We start from the raw sequence: 16,816 nt of genomic DNA, 5'->3' as shown, positions 1-16,816 counted from the left end.
TGTAGTCTACAATATATCATAGTTTGCCCACACTTTACTAGTACATCTCTCTCTAGAATAGATAATAAAATGTGTACTATGCTGTTACATCGGTGTGGAAAAACGCAAAAAAAAGATGTTTATTATTACTTGATTTGGAGCCTAGCTTTTAGTTTATTTTTATTTTTTTTCCTTTAAAGAAAGAGAGAGAGCATGTGAGCACGAGGGGGGCAGGTGGTAGGCAGAGGGCGAGGGAGAGAGAGAATCTTAAGCAGGCTCCACGCCCAGCATGGAGCTCGGCGTGGGGCGGGATTTCACAACCCTAAGATCATGACCTGAATGGAAATCAAGAGTTGGAGGCTCAACCGACTGACCTACCCAAGCACTCCTTACTTTCTTATTTTTTAAAAAAAAATCACAGATATACCATCTTTGGATTTAATACTCTAATGGATGTGTATTTCTCCAGAATAAAATGAAGTGGTTTTGTTGTCTGTCATTGATATTGTTACTTGACTGCACTGAGTATTATTATTCTGTGAAATAAACCTTTTCTGACAGTTTTAGAACATGACTTGCAACCCTGCTTGGTAAGGATAGCTCAGAAATCATTCTTCTCCACTGGGAATTTTTTAATGAGAAGTCAGTGCATAAAAATGTAATTTTAACTAAAACCGATTATGTCATGTCTTCCATGGCCCTGCCCTCTTCAGCAGAAAGCCACTGCGATACATGCATAATGAAGGTTATTTCTGTCATTATCTACAAACCGTGTCACCAACAGTGGTTATAATCTGTCTTAAAGACTGTGCCCTGGACAAGACAGAGAAAGGTGAACTTTGTGGTTTTCCCCATCTTTCAATTTATGCCTCAGATCACTCACTGTTGCACTCATGAGCCTACATCCATTTGATATGAAAACACCTCACCTTAAAAAATGCAGGTAACCACTGAAGGACTTAAAGGAATACATCTAAATTTTTGACAGTGATGGGGGTTAAAAAAGTTTAAGGTTTTTGAGGCCCCGATCATGGCACATAATCTAGAAAATAGGGTTTTATTTATTTATTTCTTTATTTAAAGATTTTATTTATTTATTTGACAGAGAAAGACACAGCGAGAGAGGGAACACAAACGGGGAGTGGGAGAGGGAGAAGCAGACTCCCTGCCGAGCAGGGAGCCCGATGCGGGACTCGATCCAGGGACCCCAGGATCATGACCCAAGCCAAAGGCAGTCGCCTAACCAACTGAGCCACCCAGGTGCCCTAGAAAATAGGGTTTTAGTGCACAGAACTGGAATGGAGACGATTTTTCAGTCTCAGGGTAAGTTTGCTGCCAAAAATGTTTTTGAGAAGCTCAGCCTCGTAACATCAGTTATGACAACCAGTTCTGCTCTAGGGAAAAGGATTGGTGGGACATTAGCATTGATTGCTTGCTTTCCCACTTCGCATGGAGAGGAGATGGAAAGGTAACGGGAGCAAGGACTGTGAATGAAGTTGTTTAGACAGGAAGGGAAATGATTTTTTTCCCCTCCTTTAAGCTTAGTTTACAAAATGAGTTTCCTATAAGAATACTCTGGAACTTGTCTTGGTGCCAGTGAAGACCCAAAGCATTTGATTGAGAGAAACTAGTGTTCAAATTTTGGCATCTTTATTGTTTCTCTTATCACTAAATTAATACTTACTGAGTTGTGATCAATAGAAACAAGACACTGTGCTATGTACCTTCAGAGATCTACAATTCCTGCCTCAAGAAAATCTCCACTTTCATGGAGGAGCATGGAGGTGAAGATGGGGGTAGTATCTCACATCTCACACCATGTCCTGTATTGACAGGGTCACCTCCCTTGACTTGACCCCCCTCCACCACTAGTGCTCAGAAAGCAGACGATAACCTTAGAGATGAAGAAAGTGAGACCCCCAAGTTCAGTCACTTTCTTTCAGGGATCTACATCTAGTAGAAGCAGAGTTAACGATCAACCGCGGTTCTTCCTTAAACCACTTTCTCACCTCATGAGGCTGCCCAGATCACTAAACAGACATCTTCTTAATTTCATTCAAGCCATTCTTGACCTGCAGGTAGTTTGGCTTTCTAGCACTCAACCCCAAAATCTTTCTGGCTACAGATTTTGTCTGTGGCCACAGGGTTTCTTCTCATTGGAGCTGGAGGGAATTTTTTTTCTTTTTCAAGTGCTTGTATGAAAGAATGCCTAGGGTTGCAAGTAGCTATGGTTCCAGTCTTCCCAAGGAAATTAAACCAACTTCCTCAAGACAGAAAGACTGAAAAGTTAAGAGAGGAGAGGAGAAAAAGGCAAAGACCTGAGGATGTTTGAACTTTTCAGTCCTGCTGTCCCTGACACAGGCTCCCCACTACCCCTTCCACCCATGCTTTCTGCAGTTTAGTTATATGAAAGATAATTTCCCCATTTTTGCTTGAACTGGTTTAAATAGGGTTTCTGTATCTTGCAACTGGAAGAATCCTAATAAAAACCATGTTCTTCATACATTTATTTCCTGTACAATTAAAAAAAAGAGGTAGGACACATCTTTTGTACTTATTCTTCCCTTTTTAGGCGTTGAGCATCCTAACTTTGACACGTGTGTACGTATAGAGTGTTTGTGTGATTAGGGGGAGAGATGTGGAAGGATCTCAACATTGGTTACGATAAAGGAGAGGTGAATTTTTTCTTTATAAATCTTTTGTTTCACATATTATTTTTGTTCTTAAAATTTTAATAAAGAAAATAAAGCAATTAAAAGCCCAAAGTGCCCCATCCCATCACATGCATAGCACACCTTCCCCAAATATTGATGCCAACTTATTCCTAGTTTATATTTTGTTTGTATATTTAATACTGCACAGAGCACAAAAGAGAGGGTGTGTCCCAATTCTGTAAAAAAAAATTGGTGAGGAAAGAACAAACCAGTGGTGGAGCACGTAAAGGCAAAAAGTGTCAGCATTCTTTTGGATTTTATGACAAAATCCCAAGGGAGGTGTTCTGGGAGAAACCTACCAGAAGCTCTTTCTTTAGTATAAAATTGGGTCTTTTCTCACAGAGCAAATCTTCCTTCAGCTGTAACGTACAATGGTGATTGTGGGGAGTTCTGAGAACTTTCCACAGACCTATCTTGTTTCCACTGTGTCAGGGATATTTTCCTATTCTAAGTAAAGATTACTTTTTAAAAGGCTGTGATATATCCATATATTGTTTGAAAGCAAAGTAAAATGAATTCTGTATGTTACCCAAATAGGTCAACATTCCCATCTACTTAAAGGTGAAGTATCTGATCCTTCCCCTACTATGGAGATTTAATTTTATATTAAAAAGGAAAAATAATTGTTCAAAGTAATATATGTGACTTCTGTTAATTGTCTTGAAAATGTTTTTCAGACATTAATGCCGTCAGTCGAAATGGACAGATGGCTGTGGTATAGAATTGTCTGTACAGCATAAGAGGAAATTGAAGAAGTGGATTCCAGTTTTCTATCCTTTAGAAAAAGGTCACTGTTGAACTCTGTGCAATAGATTGGGTCCAGAGGAGACAAATATTAAGCAATCCCATTTTCACTTTCTTGCTATAAAATTTCACTAACTAAATTGATGGTCATCAATCCCTTATAACTAAAAGAAGTATTAGTCATTAGGTTAAACAAGTGCTTTCATTTATAAAGCATTTATTTCAAAGGAGAGTCAGTGCAGTAACTTGAGATTTGACTTTCTATGGAAGACTAGCAAATGTGATAAACCAGTCTCAGAGAAAACAGCTTCTAATTAGATTAATTTGATGATGACATTAAAAACTACTCACTGTGGCTAAGGTGAAGGTTGTCTTATTCATCTTTTCGTATCCTGTATCCCCACAGCTTAGGTCCCTGGTACTTAGGAGTTCAAGGTTTCTTGGGAAAAAAATCTGTTCCTCTTGCTGCTTCTTCTGTCTACCCACCCATTTACTCTTCCTCACCTAAAAGAATTCTGATTTTGTTGGAGGTGGCAATGTCCCCAGCTAAAAAGTCACATTTTCAGGTCTCCTTTCCATGTATCTTTCCATGTAAAAGTAGCAGTGTGAAATCTTCTTGTCAAAACAAGATTTTTTGACCAATGCTCTGGGGAGAAGTTAAAAAGTAGGGCTGACCTAGCTTGAATGCATCTTTTTACTCCCCAGCCCCTTCCTGCCTGAGACATCATAGCTAGAGCTGTAGTAAACATCTTTCTACCATGAGGTGACTTTGAGGATGGAAGCATGACCTTATGCATGAAGAAACAAAGACAGCTCCTGGGACATTTGCTGCCATCTGTCATGGAACTGCCATATTAACTCTGAACTGCCTATTTCCATGCTTTTGTTTTTGTTGTTATGTGAGAGAGAACTCCTACCTGATGTAAGCCATTGCCTTGTTAGGCTCTTTTACTTATAGCCAAAAATAGTTCCTGACTACATTCATGTTAGTGATTAGGATGAAGACACAGAAGATACGCTTATATCTACTGAAGACAAAAGAAATGACCAGTATGTTGAATGCCAGACATAAAACATGATTAAAATATCTCAGAATTTTGTTCAGAACAAGTCAGATGAAATGGAACAAGTAGCCATTCTGTATCAAGATTTAAAATTTTAATATGAGACAAGGATTGATATTAGTTCATGACATAAAGTCCTTGGAGTTTAAGCTTACACCTTAGAAATGAGCAAAGTGTAGTATAAGACTATTGAAAACAAGTTAATCTTGTGTTAGAAGTTTGTGTCCAGACTATAGGGAATGATTTTCCCAATCCTGAAAAGAGAAATACCTTGTTACATGTTCCAATGTTTCAGAACCAGTATTGGTGAACATCAAAGAGATAAACATTTTATCTAATATAGAAATATTCTATTAATTTGAACTACATCAAAATGAAATGACTGCGCAATAAAGTAGTGAGAACCCTCAGAGCGATGATCAAGAATATTCCTGAATTGTACAGCAGGTATAGCTAAATGACCTCCAAATTTCCTTTTAACTCTCCAAGATTCTATGGTTCTCATACCTAGAACATATACTGGGCAATGGCAAAATAAGACTTGGTACTGGTTATCTCACTATATAAACCTGATACCATAGAAAGATCTCTAATAGAGAATTACCTTAAAAAACAAATTTCATGTACAATACTAAGACACCTCTTTAAACAATTTAGGCAGTTCCATAGAACTGATTATAACAAGATTTATCTTTTTAAGATTTTGTCAGAGAGAGAGAAAGAGAAAGAGAGAGAGAGCACAAGCAGGAGGAGGGACAGAGGGAGAAACAGACTCCCCACTGAGCAAGGAGACCGACCCGGGACTCGATCCCAGGACCCCAGGACCATGACCTGAGCTGAAGGCAGATGCTTAACTGAGCCATCCAGGCGTCCCAAGATTTATCTTCTTTATAATCATAGCATTGTAATAACACGGAAGGTACTTAATATTTTCTATAATTTCATTCTTTTCTCCACCTTGAGAAATCTAATTTCATTTCAAGGCTTGGATCAAATATTTCTACCAGAGAGCATTTTTTAAAAAAATGTAAAATGGGGATAAATAATACCTATGTCATAGGTTGTTAACCAAAGATGATCCATGCAAAGCGTTGGTAAATGGATTTTTTAAATGTTAGATATCGTAATTAACAATACATGGCTTTATTATATCACTTATCCCTATATAATTTGCTTGTGCATTTGTATCCCCTCTAAATTATGAGCATATTGAATGTAGGCAAGAGCCATGTCCTTTGCCATTGTACCCTCAAGGCTTAACCCACAGAAGTAGCTCAGCAACAATTAACATATCCATGAATCTTATACTCTCTGTTGCATGAACTAAGAAAATCATGGTATTGTGGAATGGAAGAAATCTTTAAAATGTTTATAATGAGAAGAGTACAACTCAGAATGATAAAGTGACTTGCCTAATATTACATGAAGTGATGGGAGTAAGAATACAGGATTTTTTTAACTCCAAATCTAGTTGTTCAGAAGTTTTCTGTACAAAATTGTTTCAAAGATCTTTGGAATATTGGCATCACATATAATAACCAACTGTGCTGCACTGTTTTTTTTTTTTTTACCTTAGTGGTCAATTAAATTCAGATTTTGTTGCCAATGACAATGTGCCTAGCTAAAAAAAATACACATTTCCAAGTCTCCTTTGCATGTAGAGGTAGCAGTGTGACTACCTTGCTGTCAAAACAAGATTTTTTGGTGCTTAATGGGAAGTTAAAAATATATGTAATACATGCAAGGTGACTCTAGCCTGTTTCATTATAAATGGTGGTCTATTAAAAAATATACATCATAGTCATTTCCAATTTTCAAAATTGTACTTCAGTAACTGTTCAATTTATCGTAAGTACTCAAAAATATAAATGACCACATCTTAGTCTATGTCCTTTATAGCATATAAATAAAAAATGGAAAAGTAATTTCTAGTTCAATTTCTAGATCTTAGCTCCACACCACATTTCCTATGTTAGCTTGCCATCTTGTGGCCTCTTACTCCTGTGCAACTCAGTATCTGACCATCACACACTCACACATCCACTTTTTCATTTGTTTTATATGCAGCATGTAAGTTAGGTGCACATCCAATTTCACTCCGAGACCAACTTCATTCCAGCAAAGGTGACAAACCTGTAGTCAGAAATACAAATGCTGGCAGCTACAAGTGAATCACCTAATTAAAAAAATAAGCTCTGAGAGACAAGTACTTAAAAAACATCTGAATATTTATTGAATAGAACATGCATACGTTTGCTGAAAAGGAGTGTACGTAATTTTTTTTTTGTGAAGTCAATATGAACATGGTCTCTGATAAAGATGGGAAAGCAAGGTAATAACAGGATTTAGATGCAGATTTTACCAAATCAAAATGGTGAGATGATCTTTCTTCCCATTCTAACAGAATTATGAAATCTACTACAATGTTTACTTTCTCTGAAGGTATACATGTGTGTATGTGTACACGCACATATCTACCATCGTAACTACAATTTAAATTTTCCTTTAAGCAGTATTCTAGGTTTAACCTCAGTTAGAGCACATGGGTCTTTCAGAATAGATGAGTCAGGTGGTGACATCTGAATAAAAACTTTGACAATTACCTCCAATACCAGCTACTTCCTTTCTATGGTTGTGATTAAATGAGTTGACATATAATGAACTCAGAGGTCTGACACAATTGTTTATTAAATATAATCTATTGCCCATATGAGATAGATAACGCCGGATTTCAGTCTTTGGCTTCCCAAGCCTCCCTTCTAGGGTCTTTGAGCTCAGAACTTTAACTGTTGCTCCCCTGACAGCCCAATTCAATGTACTAAAGACCTGAAAGCTCTGACAAATGGAGCATGTCTGCCCTTCGCTTTAGTGTTGTACTTCTGAGAAAAGCTGCCTACACAGACGTTAAGAGCTTGGTCAACGAAAAGGGAAAGAAAAAAAATGTATACATCCTATAGGACTGGGTTTCTGCTGACAGTTTTAAAATCAAAATTCAATTTTTCTCTCATTGTTGGGAATATTGGCTTAGAGAGAAAGAATAACACTGTTAAAATCTCAGTGATTACACACAACCCACCATTTTGTGGTAGAAAGGCTCACACCATTACATTGAACATTCTGGATGTTTCTGGTCATTTCACTTCTAGCAGAACAGCTGTTGCCTCTCATACTTCTGGCTCATCAACTTTGGCTGGGGAGCTGGTGTAGGATCAAGATTTTAGAATTGCTTCAGTTCCTCATTTTATACTGGTAACATGTAGGCTACATTAAGAAACCTATTTTTAAAGTGTAAGACATCAACATATGCCGCAACATGTGACAGAACTTAGAATTTTGCCTTATTTACTCGTAAGTATATTGCACTGCCTTCCATATTTGCAATGATAAATTTCACCATATAATCCCGACACTCTCCACATTCATCCTTCTGCTTTGAAATTGCAATACTTCCAGCCAGCAGGACAGTAGAGAAAGCATTCTAAGTGAGGGGTCAGACCTGTTTTGTAGGTTTACTATTACAAGTCATTTCATTTCCCCACGTCACTGTCCTCATCTATAAAAAGGTTGTTACTTTTTCCTCTTACGGGGCAGGGCTTGAGAATTCATTTTAAACTGCCTAAATAAGGCTAGACCACCACCCAAATGCCATCATGGGATGAGAAAATTCCCTTTGAGGGCTTATATACTTGAGAAAAACTTTGTAATGCTCCAGCTTTAAGAAGCTGTTAAGTAGGTTTAGTAAACACTTTTAAGGATTGCTTTGAAATTTTCAAATAAGTAAATATAATGTGTTTACTAGGTAACTGTGTTTTAGGGTTGGAGGTGACAGATAAGAATTGCCAAAATGACTTGTTTGAATATTTGGACTGTATTGATTGCCGAAATATTTTTCCAAATATGTAAGAGATTGATTCTCTGTATATCCCATCCCCTTCCTATCTGTGTTTAGGTGTTGGTTAACATCTTGAAGCCTCCACATAAAAGGGGCTATTTTGGCTTGGTGAGAAGGGGGGCACTCTCCTTTTAGGGGTGACTCTTAGGTACCTGTTTCCAGTGAAGAATTTCCTGGTGTGATCTGCTCCTTAATAGTTTGAAAGCTATTCTGTGTCCTCAAAAGCCTAGTGACATAAACACTTCACTGCTGTAGAGGGACCACAGCACATGAGGGCTATCATTATCACCCTGATGCCCCATTCCTCTTCTCCAACAAACCCCTGGGTGACAGGGGTTTTTAGGGGATCTAGGGATGGTAGTACTAAAGGCTGTTTTAAGGGCAGCTTGCATAGTGAACATCCTTTTGACATGCCCATAGTTACTTTGAGGGAACACAAGAACCTGGAAGCTGAAATGGCAGCAAACAAAACATCTACTAGTTTAATTACAGGGCTCCCAATACACACCCACTATAGAGTGAGAAGAGAGCTAGCTGGTCAGAATCCATTCAACCCCTCCACAACTGCTTATTTTCCTTTCTCTTAGCTTCTTTGGCTTAAGAGTACACAGCTGCAGCAAAAATCCCTAGTAGTAAGCCCTTTGTTCTTCTGTGCTCCCTACCTTCATCAACACAGCTACCTTCTTCATGGTGCCAGACTTGATGCCAGAAGTTCTTTTTTCCCCCCCTTTGGAATCAATATTAACCGTAAACAACAACAGACAATATATATATGTATATAACATTAAAAATACCATTTATGAATCATATACTAATCGCCTGGGGGAGAATTCTCTTCAGCTACCACGACATTTTTTTACATCATTCCAAATAAAGACACCGAGCAACTTGTTACTTCATTTGGCAGCCTATGTTTTCCAAATAAAGGCATATACAAGCTCTGGAGTCAATGAACATAGTTTCAACTCTCGGCTATGCCACATACTAGGCAAGATACTTAGCCTTTCCTCATCTTATTCAATTTCATTTTAAAATGAGAATATGAGCACTTAAGAATTGATGTAACAATAAATGGAAATACAAGGAAAGCTTTTAAGCACAGTCTAGCACATAGTAGCAGCCAACAAATATTAACTGTTACTATCATTAGCAGATCTGATACATGGGACTAGGCCTGGGAGAGCTAGAAACAGCAGATTCTTGTTAGACTGTAGTCTTGGTCTTGAAGTATTCAAAGCTTCTCTCTCGGTCACTATAAATGCCTTCTCCCTACTATCTCCATTCTTACTATTCTAATTCCTCCCCCTGACTTCTGCTTAAGCATTTCAATTCTATTATGTTCTTTAAAGAGTTATCTCTAGAGCTGTTTGCTACTTCACAAATTTGTATTCTGAAACCTTAACTGAATCCGGATCTCCCAAGACTTCTGGGCCAAGAGGATACAAGAAACTACTTCCCCCAAATCCTTACATGTCCCACATAGCCTGGAAGCATTCTCCCTGACAAACCTCTTAATTAAGGACTTCAGCACTTGACTCTGCCTCCTTATACCCAGTTCTACTAGGGATATCTTCTGTACACAGTCCATTCAATAAATTAGACAAAAATTCTTTAAATTTTTCAACTCCAGTAAATTTCATCTACATTCTAATTCAGCGATCTACTACAGCCATTTCCAAACAATGCAAGGTGCATTACTCCTAAAATCTTACATTTCAATGCCCTGGTCTTTCATATCTAAATCTTGGCTTTATTCCCATTATGCCCTTTCTTTGGTGCCACAAAGACCTCTAGTCCCTTGACCACGCTCTTCTCTTCAGTCCTTTTGGCTTTATTTCCTACTCTAATTGGGCTCAATTCATTGATGTATTTACTCCTGCCAGGACTATCCAACCTCCTCTTTCTCCTCCATTCAAGCTGAAGAACAGTACTGGAAATAGTACATAATCATACAGATGGTGCCACTACAAGATCATGCTCTCAATTCAGCTGTGCATTGAATGCTGATCAGTAATCCTTTTATACCTGCAACTGAGCTCCTTCCCGCATTCTTCAACTCAAACCTTTACCATTTAAACCTTGGTTTCCTACTTTTCCAAGGCTTGCTATCCTGTACATTTCTGTTTCCTTTCTTCATGACAAGGAGCTCAACATTTCTACTTAACAATAGTCTAAGAGAGTAGGGTGCCTGGGTGGCTCAGTCGGTTGAGCGTTTGCCTTCAGCTCAGATCATGATCCGAGGGTCCTGGGATCAAGCCCAACATCAGGATCCCTGCTCAGTGGGGAGCCTGCTTCTCCCTCTCCCTCTGCTTGTGCTGTCAAATAAATAAAATCTTAAAAAACAAACACACACAAAAACAAGCCTAAGAGAGGTCATTTTTAATTGTGTAAGGCTAGTATTTCTAACCTGCATTCTTAAGACCAGGTTCCATCTACTACTCAAACTTTGACCTCTTTAACAGGTATGTCCCCAGAATCCACAAATATTTTAAGACTCATCTTAAAATCTCTCAAATAAGGGAAAGCACTGACCAATTTCCTTTTGTCATGCAAGATACTTAAATAATTCATTGCCTTGACTTTAGCTCATTCACCAATTGAATATAACTAAACAAACATTACTTGGCATCCACCAAAACTTCTTTAAAGATCCAATGACTACCAAAGATTAATTCTAGTAGCCTCTTTATTCTTAATGATCTCCCAGTGGCACAATACAGGACCAACTATCCCTCAATATTCTCCTCCAGCTTCCATAATGCCCCACACCCTTACCTCCATTCCTGGTCTCACCTAACTTAAACCTTCCTTTCCAAGTCTTCTTTGCTAGTTTCTTTTTTTCCTGCCCACTAAGTGTTGGTGTTCCTCAGGGTTCTCTCCTTGGTGATTTATCTTTCCTTACATGCTTGCTATTGCTTTCAATTCCAGCAAAGTGTAGTAAGTGCTCACTGTATCTCAGATTGAGCAAAATGCTGATGAGACAGAAACCAAAATACTTGCACTCAAGGGATTAAAGTCCACAACTGTAGTTTCAGACCCCTATAAAGAACTGATCACTATTCCTCTCTGCCTTAATGACCTATAAGAACCTCAAACTCAGTATTAACCTTTCTTCCAGCCCTATTCCTTCTATATTACCTTGGCAAACAGCGTCACCATTCACAATTACCCAAGCTAAAACTTAAGAATTTTACAACATATGCTATATTTCACATCTTTATATATATATATTTTAAAGATTTTACTTATTTATCTGACAGAGAGAGAGAGAGAACAAGTAGGCAGAGAGACAGGCAGAGGGAGAGGGAGAAGCAGGCTCCCAGCCGAGCAGGGAGCCCAATGCGGGGCTCGATCCCAGGACCCTGGGATCATGACCTGAGCCGAAGGCAGCAGCTTAACCGGCTGAGCCACCCAGGCGCCCCTATTTTTCACATCTTAACCCCTCCTCTCTACCAAATCCTTCTCAATGCAACTTGAATATGCTCAATTTGTCTATACAATGAAAAACTGGTTGGACTCCATGACACTCTTTAGCAACTATTGTATCAGTCCTTTTTTCATTTCAATAAAACACCAAAAATAGGTGTTTACACTTGCTTTCTACACTTCTCCAACTGACTCCACTCAAACTAAGTAATTGCAAAGGTCACGGATTACTTTCTTACCACTAAATCCAAAGGATACTTTACAATTTCCTTATCTCAGGAGAATGTGACACCTTGAAATAGTTCATCCTACAAGTCTCATGATTTTTCCTATTTCTCTCTTATCTACTTGGAAATTCTGAGTTTCTCAGAGTTAGGTCCTGGATCCTTTTCTATACTCTTCCCTTAGGCAATCATCAACTCACAAAACTGCTCTTTTATCCTCACCTACCTAAATAACATTTCTTCATTTATTCAAACCAAAAACCTGTAAATTTTCTCAATTTCTATCCTCTTCCTCTTTTCCCATAACCTATAATGATCAAGTCCTGTCAAATATCCTAGATCTCTCAAGTCTGTCCACTTTTCTCCTTCAGCTATCACCACTCTTCAAGACAGTATTCGTTCTTCCCTGGACAACTTAGCCTCCTTAACTGGTCTCCTTGAATTTTCCACTGGAACACTCCCTCACCAGAATGAACTTTTAAAACCAGCCTGGAGTTTTCTCTAACTTCCCTCCCCTTACCGCCTTTAGAGAAATCTTTATTAACTTCTTTCCCTCACCACAGACTACATAGCACCAAATTCTCACTCTATTATATATTCTTATAATGCCCTTAGCACTAATAATTATAGTAATTGTGTAGACTCTGAGCTCCAGGAGAGTCAGAATCAAGTTCTCTTTATCTCCCATTTAAGCATTCAAGAAGTTTTTACTACCACTAAGTATGTAGTATGTGCAAGGTACCGGACTGTTCCATGGCACAGAATAAAAAGCAATTACAACCTGATAAATGCTATCAAGGAAAGTTGAATGGTGCAATGGAGTAACTGATAACGGGGCTGAGGCCTAAGGCCTAAAGAATGAGTGAGTGAGTACACAGTAAAATATAGCATTCCAAGCGAAAGAACAGCTAGTGCAAGGACCTTGAGATGTGAAAGAGCCTGGCTTGAGGAACTCAAGAGAAAGCAATGTGGCTAGAACACAATGGGCAAAGGAGAGCAACAAGTTGTATTTAGATAGGCAGGCATCATAGTAAAACAAACACCTTATTTTATTCAAAGGGCAATGTGAAGAAAAAATTTTTTCTCCACCCACTCCCCACAAACTAAAATTACTTAAAAAAAATTAACCTAACTTTTGGTGGGGAATATTCGGAAGAAAGCTCATAAGAATATTACAGTGGTCTAGGCAAGAAATGATTTGGATAAGAAGTGGGTTCCTTTTCACTTGAGGTAAAAATGCTTATACTTGTTACCAAACATAGAGAAAGGGTGTGAAGTGGTTACCATGATGATGTTAGAGAACCTGGATTGAGAAATCTAGGAAATGATTTCACTTACCCAGATAAGGATACTGGGAGAGGAACAGATTGAAGGTGGGGTAGGGAAAGAAATGATTTGGGGTGTTATGTTTAATTCTGAGGTAGGCAGTTGAAATTACAAGCCTGCAACTATGAACAGTTTGGTCTTAGAGGTATAAATTTGCGTGTGATGGTACATTCATACTGAACGCCAGAGAATGGACTAAATCATCCAGAGAGAGAGTGGACACATATACAATAAGCCAAGGTCAGGTATTGGGAGAGGAAACAGGGTCGGACTCAGTGATGGAGCAGCCAGGAAAGGTAAGATAACCAAGAGAGAACATTTCCAAGAGTAAGTCATTTACCCTGATGAATGCTCCTAAGGCAGTGAATGAGCAGAAAAAAAGAACAGATATGGCAGCATGGAAAAGAATGGTGATCCTGATGAAAGCAATTTTCGGAACAGTTGTGGGATATGATATATAAAGTGGGATTAAATGAGAAGAAATGGAATGTTTGACAACTCAGATTAGCTCTGATGGGAACCAAATAAAAGGGATTATAGTTAGATGGAATCACCCTCCCCATATCCGCCCCCCCCTTTTTAAAAAGATTTTATTTGAGAGAGAGAGAGACACGGCGAAAGAGGGAACAGAAGCAGGGGGAGTGGGAGAGGGAGAAGCAGGCTTCCCGTGGAGCAGGGAGCCTGATGCGGGGCTCGATCCCAGGACCCTGGGATCATGACCTGAGCCGAAAGCAGACGCTTAACGACTGAGCCACCCAGGCGCCCCCCCACCCCCCTTTTTTAAGAATAGTAACTACTAGGGCACATATATAGACTGTTGAAAGGATCTAGTAGGAGAAAGTTTGATGAAAACAGAGTAGCTAATTCAAAGTTTTTGAGGTGAGGAAGGATTGCTTTTTGGTAAGAGTGCAGATCTGTAGATGGGCTTATAAATTTGGTGGTGAAAAGTGGAGAAAATTCTGGTCACGTTTTTCTATTTTCTCAGCAAATGTGATTAAAAGCGCATTGATGGAGTAGGAAAACTGGAAAAAAAAAAGCGTGGAAATCATTTAAGTTTGTGGAAGCAAGGTATTACAGTAACACTGCAGAAAAACTGCCAGTTTTGAGTCTCTTTGAGATTATAAACTTGCCTGTTGTAGTAATTTCCTCCCACTCAACTGCTCAAAGGCAGACAGGTTTTGAAATTGTTCTAGATCACGACAGATAGAGGGGCATGATCTGAGGATACCTGCAAAGGAGTGCATGTAACAGCTGGATCTAGTCTCTAAGTAGGACAAGTTGAGGACAGGGTGAGCGGATGAATAATGAGCAGGTGGTAGGATTAACTGACTAGTTGAGATGAGGTAGAAGTATTTTTTAGTGGAGATATCCCAAGCAGGTGAGCTAGCAGTTTGTGGCTGGACAAAGGGAATCTGAATTCCAAATATGAAAGTGATACACGTAGGGCTCCCATTTATGGAGAGCAGATCACTGAAATGAAGCACCTCTACTGAGCAAAACCACTGAGAAATAAAGCAGATACGATCATTTTGTTCACTGAGAGGTAGGTAGTGTTGGGAGGCACAGATAATAAACAATATAAAATTAAAAACTGGTATAAAAAGACATGTGAAACTTATCAACTGGAATGGATAAATTGGCCAATCAGAAAAATCACCACTTGTAAACAGATGATACATGCTGCACTGGTGCACACACCTGCTGATTCTCAGCCCTGGTTTAATGAATGCCATTTCAGAGGAGTGTTTCCTAAAATGTGCTCCTTAGAACACTTAGTAGGATATATCTGAGTATTAACATTAAAAAAGAAAAATATTTTCATTGTCAGTTAAGTCTGAAAAATTCCCATTTAACAGTTAACATGTTCTCTGCACAGAACTTTCAGTCTTTAATATACTGCTGTGCACTGGATTCTTTTAAGAGTGAGCTACAACATGCAGTTTAGAAAACTTTGATGACGGAAGTTCCAACCTGGTAGTAACTCATTACAATAAACATTTTGAAAAAGGTTGCCTTACTGTTTTACTGTTTCTCAACTCTGTTAACATCTTTTCTCCTGGCCCCCACCATTTTTTGCCTCAAGTCTCCCTGCTTTTAACTTCCAACTTATCCAATCTATCCTCTATATACTACCAATTATCTTTCTAAAATTGGCATCTGGTGAAACTGTTGAACTTAAATGCATTCAGTAACCACTTAATAAATCAAAACTGAAAACTATATGGCATACAAGAACCTTCATGATCTGGCTCATTTCCTCTTCAGCTTCTCCAACCCCGTATCTTTCCACATAAACCACTTGCAATACTGCAAATGCACTATGCTGCTTCATCATACCTCCATACCTAGAATTCGTTTCCCCTATGACCATCCAAGGACTGGTCATTCATCTTTCACGAATCACTTTTCTACAGACTTTCATAAACACCCACCCCTGCAATAGAGCATTCCCTCTTTGATATCTCTAGCTATAGTATTTATGAGTATTTATGTAATCTTAATAGCTACAGCAACTGTTTGCCTACCCAGTGATCAAAAAATTGCCTTGCCAAAACTCGATCTCTGTCTAGCCCTTTAAAATAATTTATGCTGAATTTAACATTGCTGAAAATCTCCCAAACTGTTACCTTTTCACTTCCCGATACATTTTGAATACGTTCTGATCTGTAGATTCAAATTCTTTGGGTTTAGAAGAGGGAAAAAAAGTCCATTTTTAAATGATAAAACCTAGGCAAACTAAGGCTGTAGGAAGAAAGTATCTCAAGACAATAGACTGAGGAAAAGTATACATGAAAAATATATACTTTAAGATTACATTTTTAATACTTAGGCATTACATTCCATATCAAATTTTACCAACATGCTGTTCTATAAATTAGTATTTTATACCATAACTTGATTTTTGTTCCATGCTAAAAAGCCCACTCTGCCATAATTACTTTTAGCAAACAGTACCTGGAATATAAAAAAAATTCAGTGTTGGCAAACTTTCTCCTGACATGTAGAATACAGAAATGTCTAAGGGTCAATTTTCTTGAGCTAACGAGCAAAAGAAAAGCCCCAATACAATGGTATTTTCACTTAACGGTGGCTCATCACTACATTTACCAGAAATAAATCTCCTTGCTATTGTACTGTTTAGGGCAGTTTTGCCAAATGCCTATCTTTAAGAACTAGGTCAACTTCCAAGAAAACTGTACGGAAACATTCAGTTGTTAACAAAAATTTAATATTAAAATTATTCAGAGTTAAGTTATTGTTAATTTAGGAAAAAAACATGTATTAATTACCCATAAGAACAACTTTTATTTTAATAAATAACAGTGGGCTTACCAAAGGGAAGGGATTTTAATGTGTCAAGTTTTATGCATATTGGTAATAAACCTTAAGGAGGTGAAACCAACTATTCAATATAACCCATTAGGCCCTAAAAATAAAACTATAATA

This window comes from Mirounga leonina, unplaced genomic scaffold, assembly GCF_011800145.1.
Source record: "Mirounga leonina isolate KUSES-001 unplaced genomic scaffold, KU_Mleo_1.0 Mir_53, whole genome shotgun sequence".
NCBI lineage: Eukaryota > Metazoa > Chordata > Mammalia > Carnivora > Phocidae > Mirounga > Mirounga leonina.
Note: the sequence above shows the minus strand (reverse complement) of the source record.